The sequence below is a fragment of the Hemitrygon akajei genome, chromosome 17, assembly GCF_048418815.1.
Source record: "Hemitrygon akajei chromosome 17, sHemAka1.3, whole genome shotgun sequence".
Lineage (NCBI taxonomy): Eukaryota > Metazoa > Chordata > Chondrichthyes > Myliobatiformes > Dasyatidae > Hemitrygon > Hemitrygon akajei.
Window position 1 is genome coordinate 69,241,382 of NC_133140.1, and position 15,171 is coordinate 69,256,552.

Here is a 15,171-nt window from a genome sequence, read left to right on the forward strand (position 1 = left end):
GTTCAGAAATCACTAAAAAGTGTGTGTCCTCCCTGCTCGTAGAAATGACTAAAGGACCTGTCCTGGGTGGGTAATTAACCTAAAAATCAAAAAAAGACACAGTGAGCAGCATAATAGCCAGAGGAGTATATTTGAATGTCCTGATAAATGTGGGACAATCAAATATAATTCTCTGGCTCTTATGCCACTCACTTTTTTAAAAATATTTTTGCATCATTTTCTGTAAGCAATGGAGACCCAGATCAATAGTTTCTAAGATACTCACACCACCCAATCTAGCACCAACCATTGCACAGTCAAAGTTACATAGATCATATTTCTTCCCAATTCTGATATTTGGCCAAAACAACTACTGACCATGTCTGTATGGTTTTTTTTGCATGGAGTTTCTGCCACGTGATTGGCTGATTAAATATTTGCATTAATGAGCAGCTGTACTTAATAAAGTGGCTACTGAGTAAATAATCTAAAGTACTTTCAGTTCTTTTAGTAAGGGAGCATTTCTTCTGTTAATCTGTAGTTAAAACACTTCTGATTGATACATTATTTGCATAGTTAAAACCAAATTGGGAAGAAAGTGTTTGTATTTTTAGAATACCTTTGATAATTTTAGGAAATCCCAATATCTTCCTAGGCAACCATTCATTTCACTGGTTGTCTATTAAGATCCATACAATAGATAGTTAACGAGAAAATGGAAATAGTCCGCATTCTCCAGGATATCATTGATCAGGTGTGTTTACCAGGTCAACATGTTCCTGAGCTATGATAGTAAGGTTACATTCAGGCCTATCACTTAGCGATTCTCTGTGAGGGTCTCAGTGTTCTCGGTCCTGAATGTCACACTGAGCAGAAGCAGATGAATGTGTGTAATTTCTTTTTGAATGTGGGATGGCTATAGCACTCCATCTAGTCCATGATCTACATAGGAGAAGTTTTTGATGGGGTGGCAAAGGGATTCCAGGAGACTAGAGGCTAGGCTCTTGTCAGAACATGAACACATCCTCCTCTCCCTCTCCTTCCTCTAACCCTCTGCTCTTCACACTCCTTTCTGTCACCACCACCAAATCACTACTCACCAACTTTTCCCCACAACTACCTGTGCTGTCACTGAGCAGTACAGTATTCACTTGGCTGTGGGTCGGGCTGCTGTGCTGGGTATCAGTGGCTGATGGCCACAGCATCGTCAATGGACAACTACTGTGAGAGGTGCCACGAGTGCCTCTTTGTGCATCTGCACTAATTCCCCTGCTCTGCAGTGGGTACTATTCCTGTCAACATCCCAGTTGCACTTTTTGATGTTTTCTTGAACAGGTTCCATGATGTTTCATTGTTTTGCGGCTGTCTGCAGGAAGACATATCTCAGAGTTGTATTCTGTATGCATACTTTGATAATAAATGTACTTTGAAACAAGATGGTGGAAAGATCATGGTGTGTTAGGAGGCCAGTTACTTGCCTTAGGATAACATAGGGCAATACAGCAAAGGATAGGCCCTTAAAACTTTTTATGAACATTAAGCTTTTGCAGGATTGTGGAAAAAGTCAGAGGAGTCAGGAATCAATTGGAGAGCCAGAACCAACACCAAGGGCTGAATTTCTGTGCTGTATGATTCTATGAGACCCTTTACAGTCTCCTAGTGCTTTATCTCCACACAGGAAATAAATTTTAAATTATTTTAAAATTATATTAAATTTCTAATTGCTTATGAATGGAATTGTATACTTCTTTATATAGTTATCTTGAAGAGTAACTCAAATAGTTCATGGAAGAAATTGCAAATCAATTTGAATTGACTCTGAGCATTGCTTCAAAGCAGCAAGTATGAAAAGAGCATTTGACAAATTAAGTGCCAATTATTTGTATGAAACCAAGTAATACTCATCAGTACACTTTTCTTCCTGCATAATGAAATAATTCTGAAAATTCCTTCATGAGGCATTCTTAAAACTCAGTATTTTATACCACTGACTAAAATCTGCTAGATTTTTGACTGAATATTTTTCTGAAAGGTTTTCACATTTCAATTTTGTTTTATGCACCATTGCCCACTCACCAGAATTGATGCAGAAAGCAAGAAAATGAAAGGCTATCAATTTATTGTTTGGTTCAAAGACCCTAATTACTTTCACTCAAGACAAGGTGATGTTGAACCTTTGTATGCAATTGTATTTCCAAAGCCATATGGTATTTCTAATGTTCTTTTATTAACTTCCCACTTCCTCTCTACAGAGCTTGTTAAGCTAATGTAGTTCAAAAATATGTCCAAACTGATGGACAGCTGGTCTTTTTAACCCCTCTTATGCCTTTTGGATAGTAAAAATGTATATAATCTTCCCTTTCAAAATTTGACAAACTTCTATAGGTATGTGGTGGAGAGTATAGTGACTGCTGCATCACAGACTGATATGGATGCACCAATGTTCTTGAACGGAACACCCTACGAGAAGCAGTGGATACAGCCCAGTCCATCACAGGTAAAGCACTCCCCAGCATTGAGCACATCTGCCAGTAGAACTGTCCCAGAAAAGCAACATCCATCATCAGGGTTCTCCACCACCCAGATCATTCACACTATGTTCTGACTGCTGCCATCAGGAAGGTGGTACAAGAGCCTCAGGACCTCACACCACCAGGTTCAGGAACCAGTTATTACCCCTCAACCAAAAGGCTCTTGAACCAAAGGGATAACTACACTCAACTTCACTTGCCCCATCACTAAATGTTCCAACACCTATGAACTTACTTCTGAGGACGCTTCATCTCATGTTCTTGACACGTTATGTATTAGTATTATTATTTGTGTCTTTTGTATTTGCACAGTTTGTTGTATTTTGCGCTTTGGTTGAACATCCAAGTTAATGTGATCTTTCATGGATTCTATTCTGGTTATCTTTCTACTTTGGATTTATTGAGTAAGACCACAAGAAAATGAATCTCGGGATTGTATATGGTAACATATACATACTTAGATAATAAATTAACTTTGAACTTTATTGCACTTGTAACAGATACAAGTAATTTGCATTAACTTATTTTTAAATGTTAATAGATATTCATTAACAAATAAAATATGGCATTGAGCAACATAAAGGTGTATTCAGTTTAATGACAGAAATCTAATTCAAATATGGAAATTTTGAAGACCAGTGAGATGTTGAGAAGCTGAGATGTTTGGGGAGGAATTCCTTGGAAGCTGATGGCACAGCCAGCATAGGTACAATAATTAAATTTGAGGGTGCCCAATAGCTAACATCTTGCTAGGAGATGGGGCTAGGCAAAATTAAAACACACAAATGCTGGAGGAATTCAGCGGGTCTGGCAGCATCTATGGAAAGGAATAAAGAATTGACAGTTCGGTCCCAAAACCTTCATCAGAACTGCAAGGGAAGGAGTGGGGGGGGGGGGGGGGGTGGAATTGCTGGGTTCTCGTTTCTCTTCAGTTCTGATGAAGGGCCTTGGCCCAACATGTCGACTCTTTATTACTTTTCTATAGATGGTGCCTGACCCGTTGAGTTCCTCCAGCATTTGTGTGGGTTAAACCGGATTTTCAGAATCTGCAAAATCTCTTGTGTTTACAGAGATCAAAGCTCAAATTTAATTTATTATCAAAGTATGTATATCATATACTGCCTTGGCAATAACCTTCTTGTAAGCAGCAACAAAGTAAACACTGTAGAATCTATGAGAAACCCCACACAACAAAGACAGACAGATATCCAAAAAAGCAAAAAAAGAACAAATCATGTAAACAATAAAAAAAAGTATTCAAATAATACACAGAACATGAATTGCAGAAAGCGAGTCCCACAGCCAGTTCAGTGCTGAGGCAAGAGAAGCCAGTCTAGGAACCCATTGTCTGAAGGTCCAGAGAGAAGGAGATCTGAAGACAAATCTAAGGATTTAAAATCAATAACTGGTTAATCAAGAGGAAGAGAAAGACAGCAACCACAAAAGTGAACTTGACTTATTGAGATCTGTATTGAGGAGTTTTGGGATAACCACAATCATTGAGGATAAGTTGTAAAACACAGGCTAGTTCAAGGTTGTAATTGATCACAGTTAATGAGGGCATAGGCACCGGTATCAGCACCAGATGAACTGAAATATAGATAGGGAGATGTTATGAAGTGGAAATAAATTAACGTAGTTGTATAGCTGGACATTTTCAAATACAAAATCATTGATGCAAACAGTCTATACTTCCAATAGTCCCATAATGGTTATAATACTTTGTTAAATAGAAGAAAAATAATCAGATATTTCCGGTATTCAGAAGCTTCAAACTTTGCTGCCACTGATCCATGAAATTGATTCATTTTAACATGTACTTCTATAAATATCGCATATGGTTCCCATGACTGATGCTGGGAATAGACTGCAGGCTCATATTTCACTGTCTCTTGTTATTCAGCCTTTTCTTCTGTCAATTCAAAGATGATAATCCCGAAGAAGGACTGCACATGTTGTAAGCCTGTGTTAATGTACAGAAGAATGCCTTTGCTACTTCTAACTTAATCTGTGCAGTGGAGAATAGGCAGTAAATCTTGAGGTATTACAATGTGTATTACATTCTTTTTAAAAAGATCAGTGTCTTGGGAAGAAAATAAACGAGGAAGAATGAATTAACTCCAAGAGATTTCTATATATTTTACAACCTCAATTTATGGTCTTATTTCTAATCCTTTGTTCTTTATGAAGTTAATGATGAAAGGTTGAAAAAACATGTTAGTTCACAGCACATTGTTAAATATGTTTGACCTCCTGAGAATAAAACATTATGTTTCTTAAGAATGGGAATATTTTCTACCTTCTAATAAGTCTGCAAGTAGCCATGCAAATTGAAATACATATTACTAATGAGTATAAGTGCCATATGAAAGATTCTGGAAAATTTTACCCAGACTCGGTCACACAGCATGAAACCAGACCTTTCATCCCACCTGGTCCATGCCTACTAAGTTTTCTATCCAAGCTACACCCATTTGACTCGCATCCCTCTAAACCTTTCCTATCTACGAACTGTCCAAGAAACTGTTAGTATACCTACATCATCCACTTCCTCTGGTAACTCTTGCTATCTACTGACCACCTTCTAAGGTTGCTCCTCAGGACCCTAATAAATCTCTCCACTTTCACCTTAAACCTCTGACCAATTCTGGAAAAAGACTGTCCACATTCCATAATAAGTCCAGATAAGAAATATGGGCAGAATTAGGCCATTAGGCCCATCAAGTCTGCTCTACCATTTGATCATGGCTGATTTGTTTTTCCTCTCAACCCCATTCTCCTGCTTTGTTCCCGTAACCTTCGTACCTTTGCATACATCATGATCATCATGATGTGCTACGTCAAATGACTTGGGCAATCATGGTCCCACGACTATAATTATTCTTGGCAAATATTTCATAGAAATGATTTGTTGTTGCCTGCTGGGCAGTGTCTTTACAAGATGGTGACCCCAGCCATGATCGATACTCTTCAGAGATTGTCTGCCTGGTGCCAGTGGTTGCATAACCAGGACTTGTGATATGTACCAGCTGCTCATATAACCATCTACCACCTGCTCCCATGGTTTCATGTGACCCTGATCGGAGGTCTAAGCATGTGCTACACCTTGCTCAAGGGTGACCTGAAGGCTAGCGGAGGGGGGAAGTGCCTTACACCACCATTGGTAGTGATGTATCTCCACCTCAGCACCCAAACTCTTACATTCAGCCCATCTATAATCTTCATGATTTTACTCACCACTATATGATCACCTTTCATTCTCCTACACATTTATTTACGATTTATTTTTGCTCTCAGCTCCATTCTCATACCTTCTTTGTGTGATATTTGATGCCCTACCTATACCCTCGTTATTTATACACTTCTATAAAATCCCCCTGCGTTCTCCTTCACAGTTATTTACTAGCAACATAATAAAATTTTAAAAAGAGATTTTTATTCCATGCAAATATTTTAACTGAATCTCTCCATTTGTTCCTGACTAGAACATGTGGTTCTAGACGGTGCGAGTTCATATGTAAGGGATACTTTGAAGCATGAAAATGAGGGGTTAGTTTTTATGCTTGGAGAGCAATTCGGGTATCTGGTTAAAGTGATGTTTTACATGTTGGGTTTGACTCATCTATCAATTTGGTTAATCCCATTCTCACTGCTAATCTCATTAGCAAAACCAATATTTACCTGATAATCCACCATATTGTTAAGCAAAGCAAATGAGTCATTGAAATGCAATTAAGTTATAAATAAAACACAAGGGAAAGTAGAGATATACAATAAAGATATTCAAACGTATTTTTTCAAGGTAACATACATAACATACTGGAGGAACTCTGCAGGTCAGGCAGCATCTGTGAAGAGGAATAAACAGTTGATGCTTTGGGTCAAGACGCTTCATCAGGTCCTTTCATCCTGATGAAGGGGCCCTGCCCAAAATGGCAATTGATTACTTTAGCCTAGTTACAGTCAACATCTTCAAATATGCAAGAGGGATTGATGCAAGGCCAACTTTCCATATAAGATCAACTAAAGAAAAAGAAAGTGGAACTTTCAGTGTTTTGTGTATGTTGCTCAAGGTTTCTAGCATCTGCTGAATCTCGTGTTTAAGGTAATCAATTTTTGGGTGAATTAGTAATTGAAAAGTCTTGGCCCAAAACGGCGACTGTTTATTCCTCTCCTGCTGCTGACCTGTTGAGTTGCGCCAGCATCATGTGTGTTACACTGGATTTTCAGCACCTGCAGATTCTCTTGTGTGTTTGATATTTTGTTTCTATTAAAAATTTAGGATACAGCCACCTTTCATCTTGCAGGAAGAAGTAATGGAAAACCATTCCCGTGCACCCCCCCCCCCCCCCCCACATTGTTCCATATGGAAAATTATGGTCACTGTCCCTAGGATGTGAACTTGGGAGGAATGCTCCTATTTTATTTTTAGGTAATGCATCTTCATGGAAGGCTCACGTAGTGGATTAAAATGTATGGAATCCATGAGGGATTGGCCTCTTGAATTTAGAATTAAGTTTTGCACCGAAGACAAAAGGAAGTGGACAATAGGACTTACTCTGGCTAAAAGTCACTGACTAGCGGAGTTCTGCCGGGATCCGTACTGTGACTTCTGATATTTGTGATACATATAAATGATTTGGATGAAAATGCAGATGGGTGGGTTAGTAAGTTTGTATATGACATGTAGATTAGTGGTGTTGTGGATAGTGTAGAAGAATGGCAAAGGATACAGTGGAATATCAGTTGGTTATAGATCTGGGTAGAAAAAAGGTAAACAGAGTTTAATTTGGCCAAGTGTGAACTGTTACACATTAGGGATCAAATGTATAGGGAGAATGCATTGTTAATGGAAAGGCCCTTAATAATGTTGATTTGCAAAGGGATCTTGGGGTCGAAGTCCATAGTTCCCCGTAAGTGGCTCCACAGGTTGAAAGGGTGGTAAAAAGTAGGCATGTGGCATGCTTACTTTCATTAGCCAAGGAATTGAGTTCAATAGTCAGGAAGTTATGTTTGGCTTTATAAAACTCTAGATAGTATTGCATTCAGTTTTGGTCAGCCGAATGTAGAAAGCATATGGAGGTTTTGACAGGCGCAGATATATTGTAAAAGGTTTATATTTATGCTTGCCAAATATCTCATCACCACTGTGGCCTTGGAGACAATAGAAGTTGCCGCAAGACCTTTGATTACTACTATGGGAATACAACCACGAGAATCCAATATGCTATGGGAACATAGGAGTGGGAAAATAAAAGTTAGGTGAATAGGGGGATGGGAGTGGTAACAAGTGATGATTGGTTATGGATTAGTGGTTTGAGCTGATGCTAATATATCGGTCCACTTAAGGGTATAAAATAGAGTGTTTGGGGGACTTGGGGTTAGGTTCTTCAAGGCCTCACCAAGGGGCTAGCTGTGAACAGTGCCATGGACGGGAGGTGTGCCACAGCAAGAGGGGCCCACGCATACCCAGATAAGTATGTTAATGCTTGCTCTGTCCTGCCCTAATAAATGAAGTCTTGTAGTTCTAAGTAGATAATTGTGTCTTTCGGTCTAACTGAACTGGTTCCAAGGACCTTCTGGTGCAACATAACTGCATAATATGTTTACTAGGACACTGCCTGGATTCAATGATATGAGCATAAGGAGATGTTAGACAGACTAGTGGGCTATTTTCTTCGGAGTAGAGGAGGCTGAGGGAAAAATCAGATAGAAGTTTATAATATTATGAGAGGCATCAACAGAGTAGACTCAATATATTTTTCCCAAGGTTGAAATGTTTTAATACCGGCAGGCATGTACGTATTCAGGTTGACAGGGGATAGGTTCAAAAGAAATGTGTGGGGCAAGATTTTTTTCTTTTTTTAATGCCTGAGGTTGAGGTGGAGACAAATACAATCGAGGCATTCAAGAGGCTCTTATACTAGCAGATAAATGTACAGGAACTGAAAGGATCTGCTCATTGTGTAGGCAGAAGGGATTAACTTAGTTCAGAATTGGTTTACTAATTTAGTTAGTCTGGCACAACAACGTGGGCCGAATGGCTGTACTGTTCTATAAATACCTGTATTCTGCAGATATTCCGTAGGGGTGGTTTTGGAGTACAGTATGTTTATTTAGTGATTCATTACAGAGAAGGCCATTCTGGTCCTTCGAGCCATGCCACCCCAGCAAACCCACAAATCTGGTGAACCCTGACCTAATCACCGGACAATTTACAATGACCAGTTATCCTACCCAGTAAGTCTTTGGATTGTGGGAGGAAACCAGAGCACCCGGGTAAAATCCACGCCTACCACAGGAGGATGTACAGAGACTCCTTACAGAGTGGTGCTGGAATTAAACTCTGAACTCTGGAAAGTCCCAAGCTGCAACAGCTTCACGTTAACCGCTGTGCTACCGTGGTGCCCATGTTAAAAGAGCAGACCTAGCAAGAAACGTGAGCAGCAACTTCTGCAAGCGGAGTTAAGCTCCCTTTATATGCAAGTGCAAATAGTCTAATGCCTTCTTTGTGTCGAGAAAGGGACGCCTCATGCTTGCTATGACTGATCCACTGTCTGATATTCATTCTATGGATTTGAAGGGTAACAGAGAATATGGAAAGAGGGGAAGCGGGGGCCAATTTCTAAAGCAGTGCTTTGGAAAACACATCCTGCCCTCCCAGCTGGCTCTGAGTATGTGATATCAGATTTCCTTTTAGTCAAACACGTTCTTGGAATTCTGTGGCTAGTTCTTTGCCTGATCTAGCATATGGCGATTCTGTAGCTAAGAGTAAAAGGTTTTGATATTCATTATCTGCTGTGTTTTCCAAATGCCTGATAAAGTTATAAATGCACATTGAATATTACTTCTAAAAATTCAGTCTTAATGAGTTTGAATAGGACCAGATTTTAAGTGCAAAGTTTAACCTGTGCATGCTTTTACATTTAGTATCCACAAAATGAGGCAATTTTAGCCAATTCTGGAGTCGATTATAGCCAATCCTCACCTCTAAGATTTATTGAGGGTAACGACAGGTCAAAGAGAATCACTCATGACCAAACTTGTCTGTCAGAATACAGAATATTATTGGCTATTAATGAGAACAGCATTAGAAAGAAGATGCAATAAGCTGTTTTGCAGTGTTTATTAGTTTCAAGTAACTACATCAGCTATCTGTAAATTCAAGTGATCAAAAAAAATCCTAGAACTTTTAAAAAGTACTTAATTCTTCAAAGAATATAGACAAGACGTTTTTGAAGGTTTGTAAATGTTTTCTCGGCAATTCCATGTTTTCATTGTATCACTTTACAAAGGTAATATAATTAAATCGCATTGGTGAAACTCAAATATCTTTGACTTTTAACCTTTTTAATCATATGTAAAAACATGGGCTTCCTAACAAATAATACAGGATAATTAAAAATTCTACCTTAAGAAATTTCAACTTAAGCTGAAGGTGTCGAAGAAAATCAAATGTGGATAATGAAATGTGAACAGAGAATTGGCTATAATCAACTCCAGTATACAGTTTTATTTGTTCTGGCACAATGCCTATTTATTTCAATGAACTTGTAAGTGTTTTCTCTTTATATAGTGACCTCTAGAGAGCATATTTCAGGAAGAGTCTGGCATTAGTTCTATGAATGTTGTCACTTTTCTGTTTTTTTCTAATTTACTGGGGTAAAGGCAGGGAGAAATATATGTCCTACCACCCATGAATGCCTACAAGGTTGCAACCTAATCTTTAGAAGACATTAAAGAAGCTATTTAACATAAAATGTTTGGTGAAGGGCCTCAGCATGATAGACGTGAGTGTATTTACTTTACGTTCGTCAGCTCGGACATTGAAGTGTCTGTCAAAGAGTCTAGGGAGCTTTCCAGAAAACAATACTGGACTTTCATCCTCTTGAGGTCGTTTATTGACTAAGCCTTGAAATGAAGGAGTTTACCTCCTATGTAATCCACAAGGCATGTGCTGACTGCTGCAGCCAAGCCTTAAGCCATATCTCCTCTGTCCAAGGAATAACAGCTGCCTCATTGAGCCAGAACTCTGAAGGTGGTCTCTGAAAATGGCCTGTCACAGTCTACAATTGGCATTGTCCACTGCTAAAAAAAAATTGAATAAATGGTACCGAGCCCTCCCCACAGCTGTTTCATATGTGAAAGGCTTTTGATGGTTCACTGATGTCCACTATCTTGTAGGTCAGAGCTTTATTCTTTCAATTTCAAGACGGTTATGTTTGAACAATAAAAGTGTTTGTAGTTTTGTCTCTTACTGTGAAAGACAGAGACTGCAGAACCGATTCAGCAGAAAGCAATGCAGTAGTCAAGATAACAACCAAAGCAAGCCAAGTACATTAATAAATGTCCACAACATGGCTGTTTGCACAGATCCTTTCCTTTAAGGACAGTGACAAAATACAAATGAATTAAATTTTTGATAGGCCTTCTTCAAATTCAAAGTACATTTATTATCAAAGAATGTATAAATTGTACAATCTTGAGATTTGTCTGCTAACAAGCAGCCACATAGCAAGAAACCCAAAAGAACCCCATTAAAAAAATAAAGGCAATGCACAGAGAAAGAGGGAAAAACACAAATCATGCAAACAGTATTCCAAACCAAATTAAGTTCTTAGATCCTTAATATTTTATAGTTAAAAAATGAACTTCTTTGATGGTCACAAGCTGCTATTTACTTTATTGAAACTGACTTTACTTGTTTGAAAACCCCAATCTATGGATCCATGAACACATTGATGTAGCTAAATATAAGTTAGAGGTAGATGTAATTAAACAAAAATTAGGATAATTACTCTTTCCCACCAGTACTTACTCTTCAGAGGAGAGTGCTTTTAGGAGAGGGTATTGTAGGAGCTTAAAAACAAAGACTAGATAAGGCCTCATTATATTAAAACCATAAAGCTTTGGACAAGAAAGAAAGATAGGCATCTCCAAAGAGTATTGCCTCAGAAAGGTGGCATCCATTATTAAGGACCCCCATTGCCCAGGACATGCCCTCTTCTCATTGCTAACTATCAGGAAGGAGGTGCAGAAGCCTGAAGGCACACATTCAACGATTCAGGAACAGCTTCTTCCCCTCTGCCATTTGATTTCTAAATGGACGTTGAACCCATGGACACTACCTCACTCGCTTTTTATTACTATTTATGTTTTTGCACTATTTTTAATTTAACTATTTAGTATAATACACACACACACACACACACACACACACACACACACACACACACACACACACACACACACACACACACACACACACACACACACACACACACACACACACACACCCCGTAGTTATTTATTATTTATTTTTCTCTATTTATCATGTATTGCATTGTACTGCTGCTGCTAAGTTAACAAATTTCATGACACATACCAGTGATATTAAACCCAATTCTGATTTTGATTGCATTTTGTTTGTGCCCTTCACAACCTCAGGATGTCCAAAGTGCTTTTTTCATTGAAATAGCTCTTCAGATGTAGCCACCATGGTAACTACAAAGGGATGGGGCTTTGCTGATAAAATATGCACAGCGAACAATAATGTGGTTTATGACCAATCATTCACTTTGGTGATTTGAAGCGAGAGAATAAATATTGACAGAATAATCAGGTATAACCCCATCTTCTTTGAAATAATTTACTGTCATCTATCAATTTAGAAGAGTAAATAGGGTACTTAACCTGTGATAGTACCCACTACTTCTGTGCTCAAGTTTCTAGTGTGGAAATTGAACCCATGACTTTACTCATAGAGATGACAAGTTAATTCACAAAACTACTATTAACACACAGAAGAAACAAAATTGATACTGGTGGGTGGTGCTTCAGAATATCATACCTTTGATAACTGCCTGGAAGGGACATATTAGCAATAACATCAACTCCCATCCTGTCACCAAACTCCCATCCACTGCCACAAAGCTCATATTTCCCTTACACTGCACTGCTCATTTCTACTTCCTACCCAAGACCCACAAAGCTGCCCATTGTCTCTGCCTGCTTCTGCCCCACTGAACTCGTGTCCATATGCCTCAACTCCATTCTATCTCTTTGGTTCTGTCCCTTCTTACCTACATCCACATCATTTCATATGCTCTTAATCTCCTCAACAACTTTCAATTCCCTGGTCCTGATTGCCTCATTTTCACCATGGATGTCCAGTCCCTTAAACCTCTATCCCCCATCAAGAAGGCCATCACGGAGGCTTTAAGGCCTCCGCTTCTTTCTCAAGAAAAGATGCAACCAGTTCCCCTCCACTACCATCAGCCTCATTCATTTGGCAGAACTAGTCCTCACCCTCACCAATTTCTCCTTCAGTTTGTCCAAATCCAAAGGGTAGCCATGGGTACCAACATGGGCTCCAGCAATTCTTACCTTTTTGTTGGCTACTTAGAACAGTGCATGTAAACCTCACCAACTCTTTCTCTACTACATTGATGACTGCATTGACACTGCTTCATACATTCATACTGAGCTCGTCAATTTCATCAACTTTACATCTCACTTCCAACCTGCCCTTAAATTCATGGTCTATTTCTGACACCTCCCTCTTCTTTCTCTATTTCTCTGTCTCCATCTCTGGAGACAAAGGGTCTAGTGACACCTTTCATCAACCTACCAATTCCCATGGTTATCTTGACTATGCCTCTTCTCACCCTGTTTCCTATAAAAATGCTATTCCCTTCTCTCAGTTCCTTTGTCTCTGGTACATCTGCTCCCAGCTTGAGGCTTTTCTTACCAAGACCTTTCCCTTCCTCTGTCGAATGCTGCTGTCACTCACATCTCCTCCATTTCTAGGACACGTGTGCTCACCCCATCTTAACAGGGATAGAGTTCGTCACCTTCACCTACCACCACATGAGCCTCCACATCCAACACAACATGCTCCACAACTTCCATCAGCTTCAAAGGGATCTTACCACCAAACACATCTTTGCCTCACCGCTCCACTCTCCACAGAGATCTCTCCCTCTGTGACTCCTTTGTCCATTCGTCCCTTCCCACTAGTCTCCTTTCTGGCATATATCCCTGAAAGTAACAGAAATGCTTATGCAGCCTATTCACCTCCTCCCTTACCTCCATTCAGGGCCCAACCAGTCCTTCCAGGTCAGGCAACTCTTCACCTGCTTCTCATGGATTTGTCTATTGATTCCAGTGCTCCTGATGAACCTCCTTCTACAATGGTGAGACCCATAGTAAATTGGGGAGATACCTTGTTGAGCACATTTGCTCCATCTGTAAAAAATTGAATTTCCCAGCTGCCATCCATTTTAATTCCTGTCACCATTCTCATTCCATGATGAGATCACTCCCAGGATAGAGGAGCAGCAACTCATAATTCGTCTGGGTAGCTTCCAGTCTGATGGCAAGGACATCGAATTCTCCTTCTGGTTATTTTCTTTCCCCTTTCCCTTATTCCATCTTCCATTCCCTACTCTGGCCTCTTAACTCTTTTGCTCACCTGCTTATCACCTCACCTAGTGTCCCTTCTTCCCTTTCTCCCTAGGTCCATTCTCCTTTCCTATCAGATTTCTTCTTCTCCAGCTCTTTACCTGTTCCATCCATCTGGCTTCACCTATCACCTTCGAGCACTCCTTCTTCCCTCCTACTATCTGCTTTTTCTGGAGTCTTCCAGTTCTGAAGGGTCTCAACCCAAAACATTAACTGTTTATTGCTCTCCATAGTGGCTGCCCGACCTGCTGACTTTCTCATTAACTATTTATCCTTCCACAGATGTTTCTCAATCCCCACTCTTTAAAATCACTATGCAGTCTGCCCTTCCAAGTGAGATCTTGGCCAACCCATTTAATTGACTATTCCATTGTATTCAACTCACAAGGGGAAAATAGTAACAGGCAGGGACCAGATTAAGTAAAGTTACTAATATTAATTAAATGTTCACTTTTTATTCATTTCCATACAGTAAACACTGCCTGGACTGCTGAGTTCCTTAAGAATTGTTTGTGTGTTGCTCTGGATTTCCAGCATCTGCAGAATCGCTTGTGTTTACAATTTCTCCAGTTGATTTGAGAAGAGAGGAGGCTGCCCATATGGAAAGGAGAAGTCCCAACTCCATACATCAAATCCTTTTTGTTTGCTCTAATCTATTTTGCAAGTTTCATGCTCAGGCAAACTAAAATAATTTATTAAAAATGGTTTCCACTCTCAAATCCAGGCTGACTGTCCAATCTAATTACTCTCTGCTTTAAGTTCTGTTACCAACTTCTCCAATTTTACATATCTTAAATAATCATTAACCAAACGTGAGCAATATCTGTTTTAAAGCAGTTTCCCCAGCCTATTCTAAACAACTTGCATGTCTCATCTTCATAGTTCGGTTTATTTTGATTAAAAAAATATGATTTCAGATTAAGCTAAATCAGTTTTAAATTTCAAAGTATATTCACTATTCCCAAGGATCTTAGGTTATTACAGTAAAAAAGTGAGTTGCAGATGGTGGGAGTTGCTATTGAGGTTCAGTCTTAGCCGTTTTTTAAAATGACAGAGCCAACTCAATGAGTTATGTCTGAGTGTTAACATTTCTGATGTTCTTATTACGTACTTAAGTTGGTTTACAGTTTGAATCCATGAAAATGTTTAGTTTTTATAATTTTTTATAATTTTTCTCCATTCATGCTGTAACTGGAGA

General features: G+C 39.2%; 1 long non-coding RNA gene across 1 annotated transcript in view; it reads left to right on the forward strand.

Annotated features, from left to right (window-relative positions):
* Positions 1–15,002, forward strand: part of LOC140740815 (uncharacterized) — a 45,048-nt gene extending 30,046 nt beyond the window's left edge. The window contains exon 3 of the long non-coding RNA XR_012101937.1: positions 14,446–15,002. This is a non-coding gene — a long non-coding RNA (uncharacterized lncRNA). The remainder of the gene's footprint in view (positions 1–14,445) is intronic.
* The last annotated feature ends 169 nt before the right edge of the window (positions 15,003–15,171 follow it).